The sequence below is a fragment of the Cydia strobilella genome, chromosome 3 (assembly GCF_947568885.1).
Source record: "Cydia strobilella chromosome 3, ilCydStro3.1, whole genome shotgun sequence".
In the NCBI taxonomy this organism is placed as follows: Eukaryota; Metazoa; Arthropoda; class Insecta; order Lepidoptera; family Tortricidae; genus Cydia; species Cydia strobilella.
In genome coordinates this window covers 21,521,022-21,545,905 of record NC_086043.1, presented here as the reverse complement: position 1 = coordinate 21,545,905, position 24,884 = coordinate 21,521,022, and the positions used below count along the sequence as shown (strand labels likewise).

The 24,884-nt window shown below is 37.6% G+C and overlaps 1 protein-coding gene and 1 non-coding gene across 2 annotated transcripts in view; one reads left to right on the top strand and one right to left on the bottom strand.

Annotated features, from left to right (window-relative positions):
- Nucleotides 1-24,884, top strand: part of LOC134756100 (zwei Ig domain protein zig-8-like) — a 660,767-nt gene that overhangs the window by 29,129 nt on the left and 606,754 nt on the right. The gene's annotated exons all lie outside the window — the stretch shown is intronic.
- Nucleotides 9,416-9,488, bottom strand: Trnaa-agc (transfer RNA alanine (anticodon AGC)). The gene has a single exon. It is a non-coding gene; the product is annotated as a tRNA-Ala (tRNA).

The following is a 24,884-nucleotide window of genomic DNA, read 5'->3' as shown; positions in this document are numbered from 1 at the left end:
TTCCTCGCGTTGTCCCGGCATTATTGCCACGGCTCACGGGAGCCTGGGTCACGCTTGGCAACTAATCCCAAGAATTGGCGTAGGCACTAGTTTTTACGAAAGCGACTGCCATCTGACCTTCCAACCCAGAGGGGAAACTAGGCCTTGTTGGGATTAGTCCGGTTTCCTCACGATGTTTTCCTTCACCGAAAAGCGACTGGTAAATATCAAATTAAATTTCGTACATAAGTTCCGAAAAACTCAGTGGTACGAGCCGGGGTTTGAACCCGCTACCTCCGGATTGCAAGTCGCACGCTCTTACCGCTAGGCCACCAGCGCTTGTTTTTCGCAATAATGTAATAATATCTTTAAGGAATGTTTATTCCCTACCTTACGTATTTGTACAAGCAAACATCCTTAGTAACAAAATACGTATATTTATAGTGAAGGAGAGTGTGTTGTCATTCTTATTTTTCGTAATGTGATATGTATTTACAGATTGGTATCGAATAGCAACGGTAAAGTGTGAAGGCATACGTTTGTTTATTAACGCTTTGTTAATGTAATATAAAAGTATTAACCTTAGTAATATAAGTTAATCATTAAATTTAGATTAAGGTACTAACATTGAAAATGAGTGCACCATTTCGCCGTTAAACGCAAGTTTGGCGAAACTTGTATAAGTTTAAAATGTGTTATACTTTTTTGAAAAAAAAAAAAAAAAAAAATAACAATATTATATAATACTAGCTTTTGCCCGCGACTTCGTCTGCGCGGACTTAGTAACAGCAGCTAAAGTATAGCGCCTGGACAAAATTTCATAGCAATTATTCAATTTGAGCATATTATGCACACAAATTAGCAGACACTTCATTAATTATCTCAATTCCACCCCGCTTTTTACTTTCTTAAGGAATGATTTTCGGGATAAAAACTATCCTATGTCCTTCTCAGGGACTCAACCTATCTCTATGCCAAATTTCATCTAAATCGATTCAGCGGTTTAAGCGTGAAGAGGGAACACACAGACAGACAGACAGACAGACAGACTTTCGCATTTATAATATTAGTATGGATTGTACCTAAAATAGCCAAATTAACATTAAGTATATTTACCAATCAATCTCAGAAAAGTTAAGAAAGCATATAGAAGAATTAATGTAAAAACCGGCCAAGTGCGAGTCGGACTCGCGCACCGAGGGTTCCGTACTTTTTTAGTATTTGTTGTCATAGTGGCAACAGAAATACATCATCTGTGAAAATTTCAACTGTCTAGCTATCACGGTTCATGAGATACAGCCTGGTGACAGACAGACGGACAGACGTACAGACGGAAAGACTGACAGATGGACATACGGACAGACGGACAGCGGATCCTTAGTAATAGGTTCCCGTTTTTACCCTATGGGTACGGAACCCTAAAAATAGGGTTTATTTCGCCAGAATAAAATATTTTATTTATTTATTTTATTTATATGTACGAATGTGACGTTGGATATGTGGGTAATTAAAAAAATAACAGGAAGCAAATATAATTGTCACAGATTAATTATTTAACCTTGCTTTTATAATGGATTTAATGTTTTCATTAAAAAAAATGCAAAATCGACTTGCTTTGCCAACTTTTTACAATTCGTTAAAAGTGTAAACTTTATCAACTGAACACATTAAATCGTCGGACCTTTATTTGTACAAAGTAAATAAATAAATAAATATTATAGGACATTCTTACACAAATTGACTAAGTCCCACGGTAAGCCCAAGGAGGCTTGTGTTATGGGTACTCAGACAACGATATATATATATAAATACTTAAATACATAGAAAACACCCAGACAGGAACAAATATCTGTGCTCATCACACAAATAAATGCCCTTACCGGGATTCCAACCCAGGACCATCGGCTTCACAGGCAGGGTCACTACCCACTAGGCCAGACCGGTCGTCAAACACACATAAAACTTAACATTATTTAACCTTGTAAAAATGGGCCCAAAACTGGTCCCTGTGGGACTCCATTGCAAAAGTAGCTTCCGTCACTGGTATTCCAATATTCTACTGATAGTGCCTCGCCTCCCTGTTTAATAAATATCATACACAATGCCAATGTGACTGAAAAGTAGGCCTTATTCCCGCCATCATTTTCATGCGGAAATATATTATACATAAATGTCAGTAAGGTTCATTCTTAAATGCACGTGGCATTTAAAAATGCCTGTTATCCGTGGGGAGCCAAGCTATTTTCGTACCTAGGGCATTCGGATTATTTTCCGTTTCGTGGAAATCATTATGTCAAAAAAAATATCTCAAGGGATATATTTCATTTTTTGTCTATGTTGATAGACAATTATGTACATTATATATTGTTGTACGAAATATTATCTATCGGGCACGTTTCTTCAAAGGCCTTTAACCTTTTTTAATAAATCATCCATTGAGTTTGTTGAATAAATTGGGCTTACATTTTTAATTGTATACAAAGCTCGGAGGCTCTTCATCTACAACAAGTATAGGTATAATGTTCCCTTGTATTACATTATTATTGCCTTCGCAGAATATTTACCTACCATTTTATATGAAATGTTTATTATGAATTCAATATTCCATTAATTAATGTCATTAACGGGTCTAATGCGATTAAATTTCATTATATTACCTTTTAGACCCTTTTGATGACATCAATTATGTGTACAAAACGCGAGAGTTTAAAGTGTTTAATATTTCATTATTTATCAATTTTGTATCTCATTAATACTCTTCGATTCATTGTTTATCTCTCTCTCTCTCTCCCTCTCTTTCTTTCTCTCTCTCTATTTCTTTTATATCTTATTAGGGTTCCGTACCCAAAGGGTAAAAACCTGACCCTATTCCTAAGACTCCTCTGTCTGTCTGTCTCGTGAACCGTGATATCTAGACAGTTGAAATTTTCACAGATGATGTATATCTGTTGCCGCTATAACAACAAATACTAATAAGAGTTTTGAATGATTCACGGTTAGTTTCACTAGACTTATATTGACGCCGCCGACGCGCAAGAATGAGGGTAGACAGAGCGCTGTCTACACAACTTTGACACCCACCCGCTATCTTCAGTCACCCGTGAACATGATGCATGTAACTGCGTCGAAATATCGGGAGCTCACAAATAATACAAAAGGTAATCACGGTCTATATCCCGGTCAATATAAGTCTAGTGAAATACTAATAAGTACGGAACCCTCGGTGGGAGAATCCGACTCGACTTGTCCGGTTTGTTTTCACGCCTCTGTCGTTTCGAGTGTTTAAGAGCAAATTTTTGTTGCAATAAGCATTATACCTACTACAAATTTAATAAGAAAAATAGCCGTGGAAGTGGAACATAGATCAGCTATGCGCGTGCGCCCGTAAGGGACGGAACATACGCAATGCGACGATATGATTGGTCGATTAGATTTGTAGCCCACCATAAACCATACAAATTTACGGTGGGGAATAATAAAAAATGTGAGACTGTGACAGGGACAAACAATAACAGCGCTTTCTCTGCTACTCCTACTGAAAGATACATAAGACTATCCCGTTCGGTCATTTCCCCCTACCCCTCATGCCCGATCCAGTTTTTTTTTAATACTACGTCGGTGGCAAAGAAGCATACGGCCCGCCTGATGTTAAGCAGTCTCCGTAGCCTATGTACGCCTGCAACTCCAAAGGAGTTACATGCGCGTTGCCGACCCTAACACTCCTCTCCCTCGTTGAGCTCTGGCAACCTTACTCACCGGCAGGAACATAACACTATGAGTAGGGTCTAGTGTTATTTGGCTGCGGTTTTCTGTAAGGTGGAGGTACTTCCCCAGTTGGGCTCTGCTCTAGATCTGGAATGACATCCGCTGTCCTGTGCCCTACCACACAAAGCGAAAGGTCAATCACAGTGCCCATACCTCTCTTTTGGACGTAGTTTAAGGACATACCCCGGGTCCGGACGTAGTTTAAGGACATACCCGGGTCCAGTTATACTAGTTATACTAGATTCATGCGGTGGAAGAACATAACACACTTAATCCTTCATTGACCTTGATAGGAGATATCCATCCATTGTTCAGACGAATTCCGTGTAAAGGCTTAGGTAATCAAAGCCTACTTGACTCGAGGATAAGGGTATCATAGTTACAAATTACTGCCTACGCCCTATTTTATCGATACCTTTGAATATATTGGCAAATATAACCAACGATATAACTAACGGGCCAATTCGAATACTGATCTAGATATCAACTAGATATCCACTAGATATAAAACAGAAACGATAACGAGATATTTAAGAAAACCATGTCAAATTTGACATTTCCGCGATTCCGAATGTCCTCTTGAACGATCTCTTTAAGATTTTGCTTTGATTTTTTTTTGATTTGCTGGAGATATTACTAAGACATCCAATGGATATCTAATAGATATCCCAAAACGTCACAATAATTGTAGCGTGAAATGACACTTGGTTTCTCGAATCGAACAGCAAAAGATAACTAGTTGAGAACTAAACTATAACGTATCTATTAGATCTCGTATTGTTCTCGTGTCTAGTAACTATCACGTAACTCAGTGGTAAATTACATATATTTTTAGTCCCAAATTGGGATATATTTTCAAACTTACCAAATTTTATCAAAAGGTACATATTATTATGTTTTTAATAAAACAAACTGACGGCCTGATTCGAACTTTAAGATCCGTCAAAATATTGCTAAAGATACGATATGGATCGGATATGTCAGTGTCAAAAGTGACGTTTTTGTTTGAAGAAACTGACACTGCAACTGCAATACCGAACATTCTCCTCACGTGTGAAAATCAAAAACCGACATTGGCAAATTCACCCTGTGCAAAATTGCAGGGAGTAAAAGCCAGATAGGAAAAAAAAAACTGACAAACTAAAAAAAAATTGACGTAGGTATTTTACAGTTCAAATCAGAACACTGATTTAAACTTTCACGATTTTTACTCATTATTATTTACAACGACGGGACTTAATCGCGTAAAATAAGTTTTAAATTTACCTCCAACGTTAGCCAGTCTTCTCCGAGACCACGGGGACAACGCCGTCCTCGAAACGTCGGAGGTAAATTTAAAACTTTTTTATGCGATTAAGTCCCGTCGTTGTAAATAATAATGAGTTCAAATTAGGCCGATAGAATGTGGCATCAAGTGGGACGACTGATAATTATATTGCTCCGCTCGTTGCTGTTTTAGTAATGATTTAGGTATACATATTTTTAAACAATAATCGAATTTAATTTAATTTAATATTTAATTTAATTCGTGTTGCAGGCGTCCGTAGGCTACGGTAACTGCTTACCATCAGGCGGGCCGTATGCTTGATTGCCACCGACGTGGTATAAAAATTTTTTTTTTTTATAATTTCAATTAGTAAAAAATTTTTTTTTTCCATATTCGCGCACGATTTATGTTCTTAGAATCTTACAATAATGGAGTATAGTACAGAATCTTATATGGAGGCGAAACCATCATTTTGTTCTTACATTTTCCCTTTCTTTAAAAACAATAGTCATTCCTCCTGACAAGAAAACGTAACAGATATTTCCGAAACAAGAACACTAGAAAAAACAATCAACCAACCCAATTCCCATACTGTTACCAACATAAAGTTCCCAATTCCCTTACAAAACTGTTTACCCTCATTAGGAGTAAATGGAACACCCTCTATAAGCGGGAGGGGGGCACCTGGGTAATAAAAAGCGGGGAAAAAAACTCGCTTTGTGTGGCCTCTATGAATACTATATGAGACCCCATGTGCGGGATGGATGTACACTTTATTTTGTGCAGATAGGGCTGGCAAAAGTTGGGATTTTTCTGGATGTCAGAAAGTTAAATTGTTTGTAAGGTGGCAGCGAAAAAATTCAGTTTTTTGCTGAAAAAATGTAAAATATCCAATTTTAGTTTACAAGTTTGTTGTTTTTTAAGTGATTCTTGTGATTTCTCCTTAACCACTTTGATGATGAAACAGGGACCCTGGTGTATTTAAATAAGATTTAGCTACTGTTTGTCTTTTGCGTAGCGGTTTTCAATCAAGGTATCAGCCGACGGTCTTTTACCACGACCAATGAGGATATAATAAGATAGAGCGGTACTGTCATAGTAAATTTTGTAACCACTGTAAATTCACTGCCATCTATCGACTTACTTTAAAACTAAAAATGAAGATTAAAAAAAATACGTTAAAATGTATTTAAATATGAATAAATTATTTTTTTATTTGCATTAATTATTTTTATATGATTTTGACCCATGGTCTTTCACTGGTATGCGTTAAAATTATAAATAACAAACGAAACAGTCAACGCCCTCTATACGAGTGTAGGCCAAAACTAGTGGCGCCATCTGATCGAGAGTCAAATTTTCGTGATTTTCGAGGCACGTTTTTTCCTTAGACTGTATCCATCTATTACGGAGTTATATCTATCTTTGTCACGACATAGTTGGCTGACGATTAGTACTATTGTCTGACAAAGTTTCAATGGATGCGAAGACTAAATAAATTTTTCTACGTGTTTTGGTGGCTGCCGTTCCTCAACCCACCAACGGACTGGTAACCACAAACTATACACAGATACTTACTACGCATCAGACGGACAACTTTTGTACTAAGGATTTAGCCAATAAGAAGCTTCGACTTTAGAAAGTCACAGCTACTTTTTAGGGTTCCGTAGCCGAATGGCAAAAAACGGAACCCTTATGGATTCGTCATGTCTGTCTGTCTGTCCGTCCGTATGTCACAGCCACTTTTTTCCGAAACTATAAGAACTATACTGTTGAAACTTGGTAAGTAGATGTATTCTGTGAACCGCATTAAGATTTTCACTCAAAAATAGAAAAAAAAAAAACAATAAATTTTGGGGTTCCCCATACTTAGAACTGAAACTCAAAAAATGTTTTTTCATCAAACCCATACGTGTGAGGTATCTATGGATAGGTCTTCAAAAATGATATTGAGGTTTCTAATATCATTTTATTCTAAACTGAATAGTTTGCGCGAGAGACACTTCCAAAGTGGTAAAATGTGTGCCCCCGTCTAACTTCTAAAATAAGAGAATGATAAAACTAAAAAAAATATGTGATGTACATTACCATGCAAACTTCCACCGAGAATTGGTTTGAACGAGATCTACTAAGTAGTTTTTTTTAATACGTCATAAATCGTAAACCGCAATTTACCTTTCACTCACGTTTCACATAAAAATATATTGTTTAAATTGTGTAATGTACGGAACCCTCGGTGCGCGAGTCCGACTCGCACTTGGCCGGTTTTTTTTATATTGAAGGATGGAATTGTAGGCAAAGGCGTGCATATTCTGCCATGTTATAATGGTTCATTGCTGATAACTGACATCCACGAGGGTTCATTACACGTCGCCCTTAACCACTTTATGAGTTATCGCCCCGGATGCTATTGGTCACGGAAATCTGTTTCTGAATTCGGTATTTTGTCTACATCCTGCTTTCATGAATACGACTACTACCATCCATACTAATATTATAAATCCGAAAGTGTGTCTGTCTGTTATCTCTTCACGCTTAAACCGCTGAACCGATTTAGTTGAAATTTGGAATAGAGATAGTTTGAGTTCCGGGGAATAGATAAAACGGTCACTAGATTTTTTGGAAATAAAGTCAAGATTCGATCTTAAAAAATGAAAACATGGATCGCATATGAATCACTGTCCCTTATTGCATATTATTTATTTTAACTTTATTTCCATATTATACGTCATCTTATCTCTGCCGCTGCTATTTTTGCCGCACTCTTCCTTACAATCACAATTAACTGGCAGTACTGGCACCATTAATAACGTGCTTTTGTTTTGCACAACCAAGCAATTACAATCTTTATTAACAGCCCAATAAGGTCGCCATCACATTGTAGACATTAATTTTCATTGAGTTAAAATAGTGTTTCATTTCGAGCTCTATAGCTTTGGTATAAGGTCGGAAATGGTTGAGTTTTTTCGTGTATTCCGGTGCTCTGTTTGCGGTTGCTTTAATGAGAACAATCAAAACTTGTGCTGCATCTCTCTGCAGCAACGTGGGGATTGGCTACATTGTGTGCATAAAACTGCTTTATCATTTGCCGTTTAACATTCGCATTATTTTGCTAAAGAGACATTAAAACTTATGGTGGATGCAATGATCGTAATTCTCGGCGCGGTGCTCAGGCAAAGTGGTTTATTGTGCGAAATGTTCGATCATTACTTTTATATGCATGCAATTCAGAAAACATTGCTATAACGTGGATAAAAATCTTAAAGGAGAGAATTTTCGTTGGCGCTACGTGGTCGTCGCATCTCTTGAGACTGGGAAAGGTTTTTGAACTTTTTTGTCTCAGCGGCCATCTGTTTTATGTGCTGGGGGACAGTGACTAACTGAGCTATGTCTATGAGTTCTATGACCTTGAAATTCGCTACTTTTTATCTTTATTGCCACAAATAAAAGCCCGACAGTGTGCTTTAAATTGTATTTTGTGCTCATAATGGTACTGAAAATTCAAGTTTTGTAAATACAGGCCCGAGAATTTTAAAACCTAATTATGTACCGTTTTGTACACAATATTTTTTCTATGACAGCAGCAAACACATAAAATGATGAATAAAAATTGAAGTAACTTAACCATTAAAAAAATGCAACAGTTGTACTATATATTACAGCGGGGTGCCACAGAAAACCAGCGCTGTGGTATTTATTTATACCAGAGCATATGCTGAGTGGCGTCCTTTTGTAGCCACTATAGCGGCGCCAAAATTTGTTGTTACCTTACCTTACTCCTTTTTCTATAACTACCATTGTACCTAGCTTTAAGTGTTTAGTGAGTAAGTTCTTTTTTGTAACTGAGGTGGCGCTGTTTGTAGAAGGTCTTTACAATAAATGTCTTTTCTTCTTTCTTTTTATTATTAGTACGACAAAGTAAACTTCACCACTTTTGTTCTGTTGTATTTGTTTTATCTCCTTTGTTACTTGTAAATTATATCTTATATTTTATCGCGTTGTACGGCATAGCCATTTCTTATTCTTATACACTTGTTGTTGTCAATAATGACATTGTCAAGTACTGCCATAGACAGTAGACAAGATGGCGCTGGTCGCTGCTGCAAAGGCTGCGTTCAACTTACGGTTGGGCCGTGTCGTACGGCTGCGATCGTGACCTTCGGGTCAGCATTATGCTGAGGCGAGACCATTTCGTGGTAAACTTCAACTCCTACCTATTTTATAAGTTCCTATAGCTTTAGTATACTTTTGTATGTAATTTTAGTTTTAAGTTTATCACGAATAAAACATTTGATTTGATTTGATTTGATTTGATATTATGAATAAATTAATTTTGTATCAAGTAGAAACGCTTGCGAGCGATGCTGTGAAGATTAAAAACAAATTTAAAGTGGAAAATTTCTCTGTCTTGGGTGGGACTTGAACGCACGACCACTAAATCGCTAGCCTAGTGCTCTACCATCTGAGCTACCAAGTCCTTACCCCTTCCATTATCCATTTTTCCACTTTTAATTTGTTTCTAAGCTTAATCGTATGAATATTCATAACTTTTATAAGATGACTGCTAAGCAGCTGTATTATGATTAGGGAATTCATGCAAACCGGTTTTTATTTGTATGAAATTTCGGTTGATAACCGGTTATTAACCGGTTTTTTCTTCATACAATTAAAAACCGATTTGCATTCTCTAATTATGATCCTATAGACAAGTGCCGCTAGGCCCCCGCATCGCGTTTCAAATGAAGTTGATTTATATATCACTGTCAGTCATATAATTGACAGATGGAAGTGCTGGAGTACGAAAAATAAAATACACTTTATTATAATAAACAATGAAATCTCCTTAAAAGATGTCACATAGCCTAAAATCGGCTTTGTCTTTCTTGTGGCTGAAATCCTGAAGGCCTTTCAGCGTAACACTTCATTAGCCGACGACGTGACAACAGTACTTTATTTTTTTCAGTACAAACAGAGTAGATTAATAAAAAGTAGCCTATCTTCAAACAAATATGTATATGAGAAACACGCTATGAGATCAGCGCTAGCCTGGATCACTTAGGATTTGTAAGGCGAGCAATAGTTGCATAAGAAATTTTACCGTTCAACGTGAATTCATAAAATTTCGAAGATAGATTACTGCCTTCAGTGCTTATAACTTTGTTTCAAGTGTCTCCGACATTATAAAAAGCCTCTCATAATAATAGTCCTCGTGTAAGCTATTCGATTTGGCATCTTTAATGTTTATTTTTAGGTTCGAGCCATTTTTCGTGGTTTTGAGTCGAACGTTCGGAATTTATTCTCATTGATCTTTTGCGGTATTTGCGTTGGGTAAATTCATTTTATGCCAGTTCCTGCTGGGCTTACGAAGTTAGGCTCCCTTTTTCCTGTTAAATAATATGTAAATAAACTGATAAATGATGAAAACTGTGAAGAGTGGTTGACTGGTAGATAATGCCTTTCACCTTACGTGACGATAGCGAAACGGCCAAGCCACATATTTTATCTAAGGTGTAGAGTTTGTGAAGTTAGGGCTTGTAGAGTTAGGAGCTTGGCTCTACAAGAGATTTGATAACTTTTTAACAGTGCAAGCCTTATGGTTTCATCTTGGCAAAATTTCACATTAAAATGTTTTTGGTGGGATACAATTTATAGAAAACATCTAATATTAAAATATTTACACAAAACTCAGAGAAACTGGCTAAAACTCGTCACAAACGTATAAAGTCTTGTATTTCTTACAATCATTAACAAGTCAGGCTACCCCATAACCGCCCTAGAGCGTGGAGAGACTTCAAAGGCATGCCACCTATTCCGATTGCGTACCAGAGCGCGGGCGCAGTTGATCAACGCCATACTTAATTAAACAAATAAATATTATAGGGACATTCTTACACAAATTGACTAAGTCCCACGGTAAATTTAAGAAGGCATGTGTTGTGGGTACTCAGACAAATATATGTATTATACAAATTCTTAAATACATAGAAAACATCCATGACTCAGGAACAAATATCTGTGCTCATCACACAAATAAATGCCCTTACCGGGATTCGAACCCAGGACCATCGGCTTCACAGGCAGGGTCACTACCCACTAGGCCAGACCGGACGTCATAATACGTCAAAATACCGGTCGTCATAATTTAATAATACTTGAAGTTGGACTTGTGAATTTCCTATTTTCTTTTACTACGTCGGTGAAAAATAAGCATAGAGCTAGACTATGTTAAGTGCCTTGGGGCCTACCCAAGATGACGATCGTACATCGACAAACTGATCGAAAATATCACAACATGACAACACACAACACAACACAACATAATAACATGAATAATTTTAAAAACGTACTTTGCATCCCAAAATATCCATTTTATGCCAAAAATGTCTTACATCATTATGGAAAAGAGCATACTCAACTGCTGGATTGATTTATATCTAACATAGCTAAGAACGACCTTAAGGAAACCCGCTTCCACGTTAAAAAACCGCATCGAAATCCGTCCATCCGTTGAAGACCTACGATGCCGCAGACAGACAGACATTGGCGGCAAACATATAACACCCCTTATTATTCACAACGGGACTTAATCGCGTAAAATACGTTTTAAATTTACCTCCGACGTTTCAAGGACGGCGTTGTCCCCGTGGTCTCGGAGAAGACTGGCTAAAGTTGACATCAACATCTTCTAGGCGCACTTGGTCTTGTTTGGTGTTGTTATATAACACCCCTCTTTTCGCGTAGGGGGTTAAAAATATATCGGGATGACAGATGCAACGAAGTCATGTGATCATTTCCATACAATTCACTTTCGATTAGCTTTTTCTATCAACTATTATCATTTTGCTAGGCCCCCTTGCCTTTACCTGCAGCTCCAAAGTTCTGACATGGTTACTAACCTTTTAAAAACCTTGTACTTTTTGAAAGCTATTGCAGTCCCTTGAGAAAACCTCGGTAGGTTCATTTCACAGCCGTAGCCAAAAGCGAAGTATTTCGGTAACTTTTTGTTTTGTTAACAAGGGATCCGCGTAATTTGGGAAGGAAAATCCTGAAAAGATTCTTAAGATCCTTCTATCCGACTACAAGTTTTTGTTGTACTAATGGAAGACCTTCAGGTCTTAACAACTATTCGAGAGTACCTTCTATTAACTTGAACTTAATGAAGCTAAATTACTTAAATCAATTTTGCGAAATTCAGCGCAAAGCCTTTCGTATCCTGCGGGCGCAGCACGGTTCCACTTTTGTCGTCTATCACTATGCCCGTCACTTTCGCACTTACATACTTGTTAGAACGCGACAGGCATGGTGACAAGCGATAAAAATGCGACCGTGCTACCCCCGCTGGGTTCTGTTCCGATTTATTCAATGGCTTATATCAAAATAAGACCAATAAACTTATCGCTAGTGGAATAATTTATTTACCTAAATCATGAAATGTATTTGAAAATAACGCGTATTGTCTTGAATCGCACTCATCGAGTCTTCATTGATTCATAGAGAAATGACTCAATGTTTCAATTTCAAAATGCCGTCTAAAATGAGATTAGCCTTAAAAATTAAGACTGCAAAAACTTTGGGAGGCCAAATCAACATACTCGGGGTTTTCGGTGCAGGAATGAATTAACTTTGTAAAGTAGTTATCAAACTATGAATTAAAAATAGATAGTAAGCTCCAAATGAGCTAGAAATGTTTTTACCTATTTATTTATTGACTAGTGTCAAACATTCTTGCACCCAAAACCTCTAGGTATTCTAATCAAATCGTAATTTCTTTTTATCAAACGGTTATGGCCATTGGTTGAAGAAATGTTACTGTTGACAGCTGAAATCATACCCGTAATCATTTGATAACAAGAATGTACTGTGAATAGGCCTCAAGTTTTAACAACCACTGCTTTAGTTCATCCCTCGTTCTCGGTAAGGGATCAGAATCAAACTCTAGCCAGGGTTCGGTGTATAAATAGAAATGAAGCGAGAAGCAAATGGCGAGAGATGCCGCGGCAACAGACAAGTTTATGCCAGCTATTTGGAGAATAATAACTATATTCGTTTGTCGTAAATAGCAACATGTTTTGTGAGACGTTTTCATGGAAGTTACAAGTAAGAGAAGACAGCAGATTCTGACTTTAATTTGCGAATAAGATCAACTTTGGTATGCACACCAACTTGGTAACGCTTGATATGCTTGCTTGCTTGGTATGTCGTATCTATTACAATTTTATCAATCAATGAATCAATTTATAAGTAATCAGGACAAATATATTTTTAGATTATTTGAAAACGGGTCACTCACGTATTATTAAGTCGAATAGCTCGACATGTTTCAGTGTCATGTGTGAGTGACCCGTTTTCAAAAAATCTAATATTTTTGAGTCTGACTGGAGTTTTATAATTAATTATATTTTTTTATATTTTACTTATATCAAAGATAGATATAACTCCGTTATAGATGGATACAGTCTAAGGAAAAAACGTGCCTCGAAAATCACGAAAATTTGATTCTCGATCAGATGGCGCCCCTAGTTTTGGCCTACACTCGTATAGAGGGCGTTGACTGTTTCGTTTGTTATTTATAATTTTAACGCATACCAGTGAAAGAACATGGGTCTAAATCATATAAAAATAATTAATGCAAATAAAAAAATCATTTATCCATGTTTAAATACATTTTATCGTATTTTTATAAATATTTATTTTTAGTTTTAAAGTGTGTCGACAGATGGCAGTGAATTTACTGGGGTTACAAAATTTACTATGACAGTAGCGCTCTAGTATAAGTTACTCTATGCTTAAATAATATTTACTTCAGGACACTATGGATTGGTTACATCTGTGGTAGTAAGATATTGACGCCCCGTTAAATCCAAGAATGAACGATACGCATTTACCCGAGGGCAGCGAAAAAAACGCTCAGTTTTTCCACACGGCACGGCACGACACGCACGTGTCAATTTCCTGTGCTGTCTTTTTGTTTTACGATAATAGCTAACAAGCAAACGGCTTGATGGTAAGGGATCTCCAGCGATGTAGTAAGCGCATTGCCGCCCCTAATAAAAATACTGTTGTTGACAGGTTAAGGGACAAAATAAGCGTCTCCCAGCCAACATAAGTGTATCCTGGAGGTTTAGCAAGGGGCGTAGCTAGAGGATATGACTCCCGGGGCAGTCACCAAATTTGCACCCCCTGACGACTGACAAATTTTACCCGTTTTGGCGCCCTTGCTCTTTATTCTTTATTCAAACAAACACAAGTATAAGTTTACAGCGACCTACGCCAAGACACTTATACTGTTAATACATAGTCAGTATCATAAACATGTATACATTTTTCGAACTACGAGTATCTCTAGGAACTTAAATTAAACATACATACTACAAAGTTACATAGGTAGAGTTTAAAAAAATCCTGACACTACTTTGTAAGGACGGCCACTTGTCTGCGAATATGTCTGCGTTTTGGATTGAAGCTAAGAAGTTATTTAGTAATTCTATTGCTCGGTACGTGGGTGCGTTTGAACCGTGATAGGTGCGGACATTTGGATATGCGAAAAGGTTTCTGGCTCTACGTGCGCTACGCCCTACTGCAGCTATGTAGTTGTCTGGGGTAAAAATACGCATACGCTCCAGAACAGATGGGTTGTCAATTTGATTTCTTAGAAGTAGACAGTAGTGTAAGGCAAGCGTTTGCTTACGCCTTAGCTCGAGAGACTCCAACCCTACCATTCCCAGTACAAAGGATGACGGAAATAAGTACGGGTAGTATCCATAATACCTTTTGTAAAGATGTCTAGTAAATTTACGTTGGACGCGCTCGACCATGATGTTATACTTTGCTTCCCGAGGGTCCCATGCGATGGAACTGTACTCAAGCTTGCTACGGACATAGGCATTATATAGAATTATTGCAATTTTTGGGTCACGAAACTCTGAAGTCGTTCTTATAATGAACCCTAAAATTTTGTAGGCACTTTTGCAGATATTTGTAATGTGAGAGTGCATGTTTAGCTTAGTGTCGAGTGTTAACCCTAGATCTTTTATTTCTGTTACTCGGTCAAGGGGAATGTTTGTAAGAGTATATGTCTGGAGGATAGGATCTAGAGACCGGCTAAAACTTATTACTTTGCACTTAGATTCATTTAGGTATGGTTCGTAGATTTCAAACAGTCCCCTTTCGGCTTATCCTTTGTCTATTGTTAAATGAAACCGCACGTGCTACTTACTAGCATAAAAAAATGGTATGGCCGTTTTAACCAGTTATTCAATTACCACTCTATGGAGATTGCAATAAGGTTTAAAATGAACTAATGGGAAAACATATTCCTTAGCTGTGTGGTCTTTGCGGTTACTGAGTGCCGGCAAGTCGAACGCTACAGAACCAGTCTAAAATGTGTCATCGATATGCGTAACAAAGGCGCGTTATCGGAGAGCGCACTTACACTGGTTTTTTTAGCGTTGGACTAGCCCGCGCTCGCCACGATGCACGAACCAGGTAAGGGACAGAGACGGATTGCGATTAAAACATTTTGATGGATTCATGACAAGTATGTATTTACATATTTAAAACAAACAATAATAACATTTTTTTACTAATCAGTTAAATAATAACATTAGGTAATAATCCGTTTTACAAATAATCAACTATTAAAATATTCCTCTCTAATGTTACAGACTAAAAACTAAAACTATATTTAACAAAATTAATACATATATGCCCTTTTTAAACAATATCGGCTTTTTTACAATATATAGGTATTACAGACAAATTTTTAATAAACTAAAATAACGTTTTTTTATACAATGTAAATAATAAACAACCAGTCAAACAGTAATGAGTTATACATACATAAAATATAAATTACTAACTAAAAATATAAATAAACATGCATTGGTACAATATAAATAAAGATGTAGATATATTCAATTAATAAATAACAAAAATCACGACTACTTTTTTTAACTAGTTTCTTCATCTTCGGAATCTTCTGTCACATTAATTATGACAGAGGGGTGCCCATAATCTCGTTTCATTTTCTTTTCAATCTCTACAACATGCCTGCAGCAATTTTTCCATTGGCCACTAGTGCTGTTGACGATGTCTCTGATGTGTTTTAGCACCGCCTCGCTAAATTTGGGATCAGTGTTTCTTTTCCTGACACTTGTTTTCAGATTATACTCTGATATTAGCGCCTTCCCATGGTCGAAATATGAAGGTGGTCTTAGCGCTTTCCCACGGTCGAAAGTAGACGCTGTGATTAGCGCCTTCCCACGGTCGGAACATATTTACAATCGAATTATAAATATGCGATCGAAAGTCCAGTAAAACACAGCCAGGGGTCGAACAAAACTCAGTACACCAAGGTCCAAACAGTAGCAAGCAAAATCCAAAAAAACTGAGCCAGGTCGTAATAAAAAGAGCAGTCGTAGAATAAAGAGCACATGTACTTAAAGCGTGAACTTAAGACACTGACAAAAGATACCTAATCCAGCTTTGTCCTTACACTTATCCCCAACCCCTTGGTATTCATCACCGGTCAATCAGCATTCCTCTCCAAACCTCAAATTCCTCAACAAACAAAAAATAAACCAATATTCATTAAATTTAGCTGCTTCCGCAATTTAAATACTACCTAAAACGATGTGCTCAATATGATTACTTAGGTGTAAACAACTAATATGACAACAAATATTAAAAATCATACGCTTTACAATAATAGATGCCAATTTATTATTTAGTTGCCAAACTATCATTTCAAGATCCCAATTATTATTTTTGTGGTTTGAATTTGATGCTAGTTTTTTTAATAATATGATGCTTATATTTGGAGTTAATAAATTATTGGCCTTTAAAATATTAATACACGGCCAAATTATATTATTATATATTATGCCCAATGAAAGTTCCTGTTTAATATTTTAGTTGCCCAGTGAATAATAAGCCTTAAATAAATACATACTTGTCATGAATCCATCAAAATGTTTTAATCGCAATCCGTCCCTGTTCCTTACCTGGTTCGTGCATCGTAGCGAGCGCGGGCTAGTCCAACGCTATATACAAGCGGTTTGTTTTACTCCAGCTGTCGACCTCGTTGATTGTTTGCTGTAGTACCGTACAGTCGGATGCATTTACGACCGGTTGAATTATTTTAAGATCATCCGCATAGAATAGTGATTCCACACCTGATATATTACTATAACTTCATAAGTATGGATGTGTCATCGTGTGCTTTCTTCTCATCCGATTGTCATCAAAACGCGTTTATGTACACACATAATGTGTACGTCAACAACACCGACATTAATGCGATTGAGCCGAGATTAAATCCGATTGATTGCTGCTTGCTGCCGCTCTTGGATGGCGCCCGGGGCACTTGACCCCTCTCCCCCCCCTAGTTACGCCACTGGGTTTAGCAACCTTGCTTACCAATAACCGATGCCCTATGGGCCGACTTTTGTTTCGTGATACAATTATTTTGTTAAAATATGAAAAGTTTTACCTTTGCTTCGGAATTTGCTGTGTTTTTTGATTGATGTGTCTAAAAGCTTCTCATTTTGGGCGGAATAAATGCTAAATTTAATTTTCCGTTGACATGCGAATATACAATAAAATCGCGCAAATATTGTACAGAATAGGGGAAGCGTGCGACTTTCAATCCGGAGGTCGCGGGTTCAAACCCCGGCTCGTACCAATGAGTTTTTCGGAACTTATGTACGAAATATCATTTCATATTTACCAGTCGCTTTACGGTGAAGGAAAACATCGTGAGGAAACCGGACTAATCCTAACAAGGCCTAGTTCCCCCTCTGGGTTGGAAGGTCAGATGGCAGTCGCTTTCGTAAAAACTAGTGCCTACGTCAATTCTTAGGATTAATTGTCAAGCGGACCCCAGGCTCCCATGAGCCGTGGCATAATGCCGGGATAACGCGAGGAAGAAGAAGAAAAATATTGTACAGAATAGGGAACTCTATATATCTCGTATATAGGTACCTATAATGTAGCATTTATCTACAGAGTTAGTAGCATTGCTATTATGGCTGGGGCCTTCTGTAATATGGAGTGCTTCTCCGGTTAAGCTGCTCCATATTCGAGCGAGATGATCCTTTAATCGCCAGCGTGCACTGACAGTTGTACGCTGCGCGCGGCGCCGGCGCAAGTGCTTTTATTTATAGATCATTAGGCCGGTTCACACGATCCGTTAGATTTACATTGATCGTTGGCACCCGCCTCACCATGTTTTATCCTTTGTTTACATTCCGACGGTTTTACTGGCGTATCAATGAACTGGTTAAATGTTTTGTTCGTGTGAACTGTAAATCTAAATAAGTGGGTTTATTTGTGGTTAAACGGCTCAATCGCATTAATGTCGGTGTTGTTGACGTACACATTATGTGTGTACATAAACACGTTTTGATGACAATCGGATGAGAAGAAAGCACACGATGACACATCCATACTTATGAAGTTATTAAAATCCCTGCTACCTATCCATACTAATATTATAAATGCGAAAGTGTGTCTGTATAGTTACCTCTTCACGCTTAAACCACTGAACCGATTTAGATGAAATTTGGTTTAGGGATAGTTTGCGTCCCGGGAAAGGACATAGGGTAGGTTTTATCCCAGAAATCATCCTTTAAGGGCGTGAAAAGAAGGGTGGAAGATTGTAAGGGGAATCAATAACCGCTGAACCAATTTAGATTAAATCTGGTATGAAGATAGTTTGAGTTGTGGGAAAGGATATAAGTTTCTACTTAGTTTAGTTTTTATCTCTAAAATCATCCCTTAAGGGTGTAAAAAGGCGGAGAGGGGCAAAAATTTGTATGGAGAGTTAATAATTTAAATATTAAGTAGGGAATAAAATACCTATTACACTAATTCCACGCAGACGAAGTGGCGGGCAAAAGCTAGTAAATTTCATTTTCATTAAATCTTCATTATCATCCTACGCAAACGAAGTCGCGGACAGAAGCTAGTTAAGTATAAGTACCTAATTACTTATGAAAAAATATCCAAACTGATTAGAGTATAGGCTTTTTGTACGGATTATGTCACGTATAATGATTGGAGTAGTAACCTGCGGGAAGGCATGACAAAGCACGACGACCTCTGGTTGGATCACCTTAACCAGAAACGAATTCGCAGAGCTGCTGGACCACCCCAGGAGTCAAGACACATCTGTGATCGGTGCGGCAAGAAGTGCCGATCGGCCATTAGTCTATACAGTCACCGCAGTCGATGTAGACTGTAGACTATCTCCTCAAATACCTCTAGTCGCTGCAACTATCATCTGTAAAGATGCTGTGGCCAATGGATGAATGATTAAGCTGTGTAAATCTCCCACCTGGGCAAGTCTCCCGGATGCCCCCTATGACTAAGCGACACCAAAAAAAACGCCCTAAATACAAATGTGTGAGACGTCTCTGTGTAATTATGTCTGCTGAATCACTTGGCATTCGAGAAATTTCTTAATTGGTTTGGAAGGGAAACTTTTTACTAACTATGATACACGCATCCACACATATAACTGTTGTATATCATTAGCAACGAATCTAATAAAAAATAAAATCAGTCAATTTTAATAATCGTTTTAAGTTCGTCGGAATAACAACGGATTCGGTACGGTGATGGTAACGACGGAATATATAAAGTTGTCGTCAACAATGTAAAAAACTTGCAAACAATACCTACGTTATTTTATATATTTTCTTATATAAACCATGCTACGTTTCATAAGTTCATAACAAACGCAAGAAAGAAGGAAAACGCTAATTATCTTACAAAACCACATTATTTGATAACATGTTTTATCGTGATTCTTAAGAAAAAGCCGCATTTTATGTATGCAGGGTAAAGAAATGATGAAAGAAAAATAAACGATGGCATGTGTAAAAATGTGGTAAAGATATAATAATGGAAACGTTCTCAACGTTTAAAATGTCTTGCATAATTCTGTAGATTGGTTGAAATGCGTGGGTGTTTCTAAAGATGAAAGCAATGTATTGCTTACTATGTTCTCGACAATTTTACTCTGTGATATTTACTCAAAATGCTTGTAGGTATTGTAAACGACTGGGAATGAAATACGGGTTCAACTGCGGAATTGTAAATTGTAGAAATGACATCTGATCAATCTGAGATAAAGAAGCAAAGACAATGTGGGGAAGACCGTCATAATAAAATTTAATGCAGGAATAACCATTATGGGGCACGAGTTCTCGTATTTGTATAGGGGGTACATACGTCATATTTCATATTTCATATTTATTTATTGCAACCATGGTTTTATAGGTATTACAAATTCTTGGTAGTTCCACATGGACCCCGTGGGGGCATAGCAATATTACATGCATACTTAGGATCTAATCTTAAATCTATGTGTATAATATAAAAGTAGGTCAATTTAGTAGTTTTTATACATATAAGCCGAATTGAATCAGATAATTGTCAGTGTATTAAATACAAAAATAAACGGGCAAATAATTATTATTAAGTGATGTCAAATTATATAAGTATTAAAATAATAAGAATGTAAATGTTTTAGAAATAGGATTAATATTAGAGTGCAATATGTCAATAATTTGATTCACGTCGCATTCCTTAGGGAGTTTAGAAATAATTTTCTTATTTATACATCGTTTCCAAATTATACATTGTTTCCAAAATGTCAAATATTGTTTTATATACCGGATGGGGCCTGTAACACAAGCAAATAATTAAATCATAGACTGTTCTCCTCAAACGGTGACATACATCCTATTTTTCATACAACCTACGCCATTATCATTGTCATTGAATATTCTCAATACATACATTAGACTAAACTTTAAACACGTTATTAGTAAAACTTGTTCAATATGATCTACATTGTGTATTTACCGTAAAGTATAACTAAACGAAAAAAAAACCACCATGTAACTTAATTAAGAAGTTTCAAATGATTCAGCAGCTGCAATTAGTCGGGGGTGTCTCACATTTGTTAAGATCATGTGGTATTAACATTATACATGTTTAGACTCGAGCTGTTACGGTTCTACTCTTATTTCTTGTTTATCATTATCTGTCACATGTGATAAAATAAATCACGTTCTAAACTTCTGTAGGTGACAATGCCTCTGAACTAAATTAATAAATTAAAGACAAAACACAATAGTTACATATAACAAAACTTCCGTGAGACATAGACATATTAAATATATTAATAACGGGTCACTCACGTGTTTTAAGTCGAAAACGCTCGCCCCCCCTGCCGCTACCGGCGCCCGCGCCGAGTCATCGGGCGCGGAGGGCTGCGGCCCGCAGTCTGCGCCGGTCCGTCACCGTCGACGCAAGCTCCTGATGACGCTCCTCGGTACGGAGTGAAACATGTCGAGCGTTTTCGACTTAAAACACGTGAGTGACCCGTTATTAATATATTTAATAGTTACATGCAGTCGCTATTGCATCTCTAAACATCTACAAGTTACTTACATGCTAGCTACGAGTGAAGCTGATAACACGTGTTTTTCCGCTTTGTAGCGACAAGCGCCTAAGAATAGAGAATCCGCCTAGCGGGTAACTGGCAGTGAAAGTGTTATGACTTGGCTTGTACTCTAAACTAAATGAGGTGACACTGACAGTCTTAGGCGGGTAGTAGGAATTGTACGTTCAGAAATCTGATCCAGTGTGAATTCTCGTTGATTTTTTTTTACTCTGAATGATTGCTCTAAAAGTCATGATCAAAGGCACGCTGATAGCGCCTACTTCGTTTAAGTACAACAACGTTAAGGGGATCCCATGCCCCAATGACCTTCGATCTGAATCCCTTAGTTTTCTAATGTTTTTTAGCTTATCATATTAACAGCAACGGCTTTAAGCAATACAGTATCCCATATTTACTTCAAAGTTCATTGTTTTCGAGATATTTGGCATTAAAGTTGAACAATTTTAGGTCAAAAAACTGGTTTTCTGGTCATCATTTTGTGTTAATGAGTTTAAAATTAGATTAAAACAAATTTTTAGAGACGTCAAAGATGAACCCAAATATGTAGATTTCGTATATGTAAGATCTTTCACAGCCATCGAGATACGAAAAGTGTTTTTTTTTTCAATGATAAATAAATAAGTATTCATCTTCAAAATCCGGTAGACAAAAATGGAGATAAAAGATTAAAGAACCGATATCCGTGTCTTATAATTCTATATCTGTAGTGCAAAAGTAGGAGATACGATGGAAAACTTGTCAAAAATCGATGAAAACCTCGGGTAGCCCCTTAAACTAATTGTTTATTGTCAGCTGCCGAGAAAAGGTACCCCACGTCCATACCAATTTACTGAACTTTGTATGCAGGGTGGGTGTCTTTTCTCTGCCGCTGACAATGCAAGGTAGCAAAATTGTTGTTTAACTTCTCGTGCTAATTTGAACCACGAGTGTTGCGAGTGGTTCGAAAAGTGGAATCTTGAGCGTTGCTCACAAAATTTCCCGAGAATCGGTCTAGAAATGCGACCTGTAGAGCTGAAACGAGGAATTAAAGTATGGCAGTGCCATGTTTGCCCTGCATGCTTTAATAATAAATGATGTTATTTTGTTTTTATTCCCGTGTGTATGCGCAAATACACTACCTACGGATAAATGCGAGCGCGAATGATAAAAACCATATCATTTAGATATCATTTTGACATCGAATTGTTAATCTGATTTAACCTGTGCATTGAAATGCCCCTTTCTGAAAACATCTCCCAGTTACACGTTCATGAATCATGATTATAACTTTTCAACTTTCCGTAATTTACACGCAGACCACTAATTTCGCCTGAAACTAGTTTTTCTCATCTAATTTAATATGGACCTTTCTCGCCAGGCTGTGCATTTAAAATTTAAATTCAGCTAGATAAGGAGGAAATTAAGCTAACTGGCTTAATTTCTACGTGAAGTAAGAGACTCTGGGCTCTGGGCTGTGCTTTCGTCAAAAATAAAGTTTGGATTATCGTTTGCACTTTTGCAGACATATCTGCTCGGTAAAGAATAATTTAGTATGGTTATTGCACACTGTTGAATTCCAAATATACATAATTGACTCCGGTATTATACCATTAAGACAGAACATACTTACGGTAAGTGTCGCTATGTGCCTCCCTAGGCATGTAAACAAAAGGAAGGAATGAAGAAATTCGCCCGCTTCTGGGACGCTTCGCTAGTTCAGTTAGTTTTAGAGCAATTGGACCGGTGTCAGGCGTGGCTCACTACGCGATTTCGTCGCGTCAAGTACGTGCGGCCCACACCAATTTTGGTGTCTAGCTATAGTAGTTGTCGCGCACCGTTACGGAACGGACGCCTGCTCGCGCTGGCGCCACCTAGCGGTCATACATACATACATACATACATATAATCACGCCTATTTCCCGGAGGGGTAGGCAGAGACCACGGATTTCCACTTGCTACGATCCTGACATACCTCTTTCGCTTCCTTCACTTTCATAACATTCCTCATACACGCTCGCCGGTTTAGGGTGCTCTTGACCTGGCCTTTCTTCAGGATTTCCCCGATCTGATCAGAGAAAGTCCGCCGAGGTCTGCCCCTTCCAACTCCCGTTTCTACCTCTCCCTTATACACTCTCTTTGTTAGCCTTCTTTCACTCATTCTTTCCACGTGTCCAAACCATCTCAACATACCTTTCTCAATTTTTGTCACTACATCTTCGCTCAGTCCACACTTTTCCCTTATCACACTGTTCCTAATTCTATCTTGTAATCTCACACCACACACACTTCTCAACGCTCTCATTTCCACTGCATTCACTTGGCTCTGATGCCTCTTCTGCCATACCCAACTTTCGCTACCATACATAAGTGTAGGCACCAGCACCCCTCTATGCACAGCCAACCGTGCCTTTTGCGACACCTTCTGGCTGCTCATAAAAGCGTTAAGTGCCCCATTCACGCGATTTCCAGCACTCACTCTCCTTTCAATATCTTTATCTTTGTTTTGTTAGAGAGTGAATCTTCTATACCTAGTACTATTATTTATTCTGTGCCGGTGTTCCAAACAGTTACAAGTTCGATTCTTGCCAGAAGAATCTATTTATTTAGTTGAAATGTAAGGAATCGAATGGTACCTTTTTAATATTTTTTTATCTTAGAGGTGTTGAATTTTTGAATTCTTTTTCTGTCTATAATATATTGTGACAAATTGCTCATGAGATAGTAAAATTTAACACGTGTCATCCCTATTTCATCCGAAACAGTACTCGTATTTGCCTGTAAATATAACAATGCTTTATTACCATTCCGAAGCGAAATTTACTTAGTAATTTAAACTGCGAAATGTAACTACACTGTCAGTTTGTTTTTTGCATGCAGAATATGTTAGTTTAAGCGAAGGCCGTAATTGGAGCGGGCTCCAGTATTTGGGGATCGTTTTCAGCTCTTTTATGTGAACTATTTAAACACAAAAGTAACAATTTAGGGAACAAATGAAATTGTTTTTATCATTTCATGATTTGTGTTTTTTAAGTTGTCACACTTCTATATATAAATTATTAACTGAAATGAACGTCATCTCTTAGTCTATGAAGTAAGTTTTTTAGGGTTCCGTACCCAAAGGGTAAAAACGGGACCCTATTACTAAGACTCCGCGGTCCATCTGGCCGTCTGTCCGTCTGTCCGTCACCAGGCTGTATCTCATGAAACGTGATAGACAGTTGAAATTTTCACAGATGATGTATTTCTGTTGCCGCTATAACAACAAATACTAAAAAGTACGGAACCCACGGTGCGCGAGTCCGACTCGCACTTGGCCGGTTGTTTTAATATTGGCAAGGTGCGAAGTCGGTTGAGAGATAAGTGGCGCTGATTGTCTCAAATACACGTAACGACGGCGACGAATGTCAAGCATGCTAGCGG